This window comes from Aptenodytes forsteri, unplaced genomic scaffold, assembly GCF_000699145.1.
Source record: "Aptenodytes forsteri isolate BGI_AS27 unplaced genomic scaffold, ASM69914v1 Scaffold93, whole genome shotgun sequence".
Classification (NCBI taxonomy): Eukaryota; Metazoa; Chordata; class Aves; order Sphenisciformes; family Spheniscidae; genus Aptenodytes; species Aptenodytes forsteri.
Window position 1 is genome coordinate 388,042 of NW_008794665.1, and position 5,226 is coordinate 393,267.

Genomic DNA, 5,226 nt, shown 5'->3' on the forward strand with positions numbered 1-5,226 from the left:
CACCCCCAGGTCCTTTTCCCGCCTGGCAGCTTTCCAGCCACTCTTCTCCAAGCCTGTATGGGATTGTTGTGACCCAAGTGCAGGACCCGGCACTTGGCCTTGAGATCTTACAGTTTTGCTAAAAATATCAAGCAAAACAAACAAACAAACAAACAAGCAAAACAAGATAAAAAACCAAGATCTTACAGTTTTGCTAAAATATAACCATAGGCCATAGGCCATTTTGTACAATTCCCAAGTCACTGTAGCATTACACTGGAGGGGTGTGTATACACAAGATATATGCATATATATTATTAAAAATATATATGTATAGTCTTTCTATATATACTGTCTATATATGTACATCTAAAATGAGAATATGTATGGAAAAGATATATTCCAAAAGAAGGAACAGAAGGAAAATAAATAGGGAAAGAAATCTAATCACTGCAGGCAAACGTGTTCATTTTCAATTTTTAAAGGCTGGCTGATTGCTCATAAGGAAATCTAGACACATACCGATGTCACTAAATAATAACCTCTCTGAAGTACCAGAAAAATGAACAAAAATTCTGCACTACAAGTCCAATAAGAGGCATCCCAAATACTCACCTAAACTAAGACCCAAATGTCTCAAAACAGGTTTTTCTCAGTCAGCATGTTTGTTACATGTTTATATCTGATGACTACAGTATTACTCTCCTACTTTCACAAGCTGTGCAGAGTTTCTGTTTCTAAAACCGAATGAGATGCAATCCTTTCCATTTTGTCTACCGGAATTATCAGCTAAATCATGGAATATTACTTTTCAGAGTTGTATCTGTGGAATCTCATTGAAGGCTATGCTTCATCTGAGCAACAACATACGGGCCAGCTGTAGTTAATATCTATGTGTGGTCAGCAGTAAAATAAATTTGGCAGGCAGTGAAAGAAATTCATACCAGTTCTGAAGAGCTGACAGACAAAATATGACCCATTTCATAATCACTAAAAAGCATTTTCCCCAAAACACCTCTCCCTGTAGATCATTGGGAAAAGCTGTGGCAAGCTGCAGTTCTGACTCACGGATAAAAGTGTGAGAACAGGTGCTGTAATGACCGGTATTATCACTCAGAAGGGTGAATTACTATTTGATGCTCTCACTCCATACATCTCAAAACATTTTTAAAAAAGGTAGAGGATAATTTACTGTCATTCTCTAGCAGATTGCTAATGGACCCAAGAATAGCTTAAATTCATTTATCTGAGTTAATAATCACATGACAGCGGAGAAAGAAACATAATTTAGAATATACTTTTTTTTTTCCAGATGGCTAACTCCACATTTGTTGGTAATGATGGAGAGATAATAATGCCGGAACAGAACAAATAGGAACTCAAAGAACTAAGCACCAGTATTTACAGACATCAGCAAGAAAGACAGATTGGTATAAAATAGCAAACTATTCTGTCCATTCTCACAAGCTGTTTTAAGACAGATTTTCATTCCTGCTTCTCATCGAGATACATCTATAGACCAAATGGTATTTCTTTTTATAAAGCAAAATTATGCGCGGCTGGTTGCCTTCTCTCTGGATTTTGTTTTCTGTCATACCATTTCATAGCCTTAGTCCTGAGCCAAGGGCGGTGGCAATCCACATTCATCAGCCTCCTCCAGAGGCTTTATTTACTGCCATTTGTCTGCTTTCCCCCTCCTTTCTTTTTGCTCCCCAGTAAGCTACGTGAGCTAAATCCTTCTCCCAGTCCTAGTTTTGTAACTCTACAGTTGCCCACTAGACAGTCAATTTAAAATTTGTACGCAGTTGTGGCAATCTACCTCCCACCGCTTGTCCAAGGTTGGTTATGAAAAACGCTGCAAACCCCTAAATGAACAAGTAACAAGCACCAAGTCCTCCTTAGACTCTAGAGGTTTTCATGGACTTCTTTCCCTGCAGGTCAAAATCCTATGTGATTCCATTGCCTTTTCTTTTTTCTTTTTTTTTCCAGTGCTGATCTGGTGCTGTGAGTGTTGTGGACACACCAGGAGGCTACTTTGAAGACAGGAGGCTCAGCTGAAGAGCAGTTTAACAACATGTAAACTTCGTCACTGACACAGGACGCTGTACTGGCCCAAACGTGGCATTTTAATCATTAACTGCCTGACTATGCCAGCAACTTTCAAGGTTATGTTGGGCCTTGCTCAAATGTTAGAGTAGCTTTTCCACTGCTGAATTTACATCTCTGCCACAATTTCATTATCAGAAACCTCTGTAAAGGGCTACAATGGGAGACACAGTTGTCAGCTTACCTCAGTCCAGTCACTGAAGTCACTGCGTAAGGTAAGAAACTAGGACTTGCAGTACTTCATTTTCCTGTCAGGCCATTCTCTGCCTTGGTAGCAAACTTCCACGGGACTTCAGCTGTATCTTGCTGGTGTCCTCACAATGTCTTCTTCTGATCTGGGACTCGGGTGTTAAACCTGGAGATAAAAAATGTTGCAAAGTCCATCAGCTTCACCACATCTAGTACTGAATCTGGATTTAATGCTAAACCTAAATAGCATGCACACTCTTGCCAACTTACTGGCATCATGTTGTACCAATATTTTGTGCATGGTAAGGGTCTTCTGAGTTTTGTGTGCGTGTAATTTCTTTCTTGCCTTCTGACTGAGTCACAGCACAAGGCAGTTTAATTGTAAACAACACTGATATTACTTGAACATGTAATTTAACTTTCAAAGCCTCCAGCACTGAGGTGTGAGGTATGAGCTCACAGCTTCTGTCAGTGAACAAAATCAGCCGTGGGTCATGCAAGTTCCTCTCCCCAGTGGCACCACATCAACCACAGCCTGGAATTACCTGGAGAGCCTGGACACTCGTTACAGCTTGCCAAACACAGAGGCTTGGGCAGATGGCTCTGAGATGAAGCAGAAGTCAGGGTGGCAATATTACTTGGGCTGCATTTAAATTAAATTGTCTATTGGCTTCCTGACAAAGGCCAGTTTTCTCTCTAGATTCCTCAAACACAAAGAAATATACTATGTAGGGACCTAGGAGAGTGAAAACCAGTGAGCTAGGACTTCATTAGGAGACATCTCTGTCTCAAGGGTGTGTCCTCAAGACACTCTCTCAAGAAAGTTATCTTAAAGGGCTGTAGAAAGCTCTTTCTGTGTAAAGTATCTGCTTATTTGGACTACTACCAATCCGATTACTCTGCATTGGCAGTACTCTGTGGTGGATGTGACATGCCACACTGTCAATTAACAGCAATTGATTAATGTGCGTAGTTCATAACAACAGCATGTGCAGGATTATAGATGCATATTTTTCAAACGTAAGTTTTCAGGGGAAAGGCAGGAGAAGGTCTTAGTTAGACTTACACCCATCACTGTGTCAAATTTTCAGGAAATTGCTGTTACAGTTCCGAGTCTATGTAATTTTACGTAATTATTACCAAAATGTGACTCAGTATTAGGTACACATTTTACCTCACCAGTGAAGCATGCACATAGCTATAAACTGTGTGCCTGGTTTTTTTGCTGGATACCACAACCCAAGAACATAATAAAAAAAAAAATCCCAAAGAAAAACATCCACTGCCCTGATAAAAAAAAACCAAACAAACAACTATTTGAAAACAGCCTCAGCTGTAGTAACTGATAACTTGTAGCATTTCAGCCATTTTGGCTTTGAGTTTCTCAGGGGCCTCAGTCCAGCTAGTGCCATTTTAATACAGGCATCCATTACATCTGGTTCGCTCCCATTGGGTACCACTGGTCTTCTAGCAAGCTTGTAATCAGGTCAGGAAAACTGAACATCATCGAAATCGGAAACTATGTTTTAAGCTGTTTATAAACAGCATTGCTAAAGGGTGACAAAACTGTCATTAAAATCTTCCTCTTTTCTTTCTCACAGCAGTTATAAGAAGTAATAAAGGGAATCCAGGTAAGTGCACACAGTTTGCTTCTCTGCCTCAGCTACTGAGCATCACTGGGCCATTTCAAAGCTCTGACATGCTGTTGCCATTTGAATGAACACTCCCATTAGCAGCCAAGACCATAGAAATGGCAGAGATTTTTCTGCTGAAATCTCTGCAGTAGAAGTGACATAAGAGCCATCAAACTGTCTGTCAGGATCACTCCTTTCAGGGTATGTTTCTCATTATTAAAGGCATCTCAGAAGAAACAATCTCCCTCTTTCCTGTCCACCTCCAATAGACCATAGCACTTCTGAAATTCCTTGAGAGAATGAAGCCATGGCATGCTTTCTCATAGCAGCTACTCCTGGGCCATGCTTTATCCGTGCTGCTGGGAGAAGCTTCTACGGTAATACAGACCCATCCTTGCTTTTGCTTAAGTCAGAAAATTCCTATGACATTGAACGGGTCTATAAACACCATCCAAAGCATTTCTGTCAGTTCAAAACCTCATGCTGTACCAGAAACCTCAGAAATACTGACCTGGCAAGAGCGAGCATGTCTCACAGCCGTGGCATGAGATGTTCTCAGTCCTATTTTTAAACAGCTCCATCATGTGGATGTACTTGTAGACAGATCAAATGGTGGTCTTTACATAGGAATTAAATTTCAGTATGGATTCCCATCCTAAGCGTTGGCAATGGTTGTCCTGAAGAAATTAAAAGTCACTTTGAATACAGAGCTCTGTTGTCAGTCGTGCAGCTGTCTCAAAAGTTAGAAAATAATCTAAAATTGTTACAAGTAGGTGAAAACAATCAGATTTATTATCAGGTCATGGGATACAATGTTAATGGTAACTCTAATAATCCCTGCCATATTCAGTGTTTTAGAGGTATTAGATGCTCTTGGCTTTTCCCCGTTCATGAAGGTCTCAGTTTACTTCACAAATAATACATATTTTTTTATTTTCCCACCTGGTAGCAGGGGTTTCATTACCCCACAATACTAAATATTATCTTTTGGTGACACTAATTTCCCTTCATGGAGCAGATTTCCAGCATAACATAAAATATAAAACCGCCTAATAACAGCACAGGAAAACCTGTCCTGGCTGGCAAAAGAACTTTGCAGCAGCTTGCCCACATGATCCTCCTTATTTCTGTAACTGGGGAAATTCATCACCTTGACAGGCACACTCGAGAGAAGATCTATAGTTTCTCTTCCAGTCCGTAACTGTGGATCATATAGAATCATAGAATGGTTTGGTTTGGAAGGGACCTTTAAAGGTCATCTAGTCCAACACCCCTGCCGTGGGCAGGGACATCTTCAACTAGATCAGGTTGCTCAGAG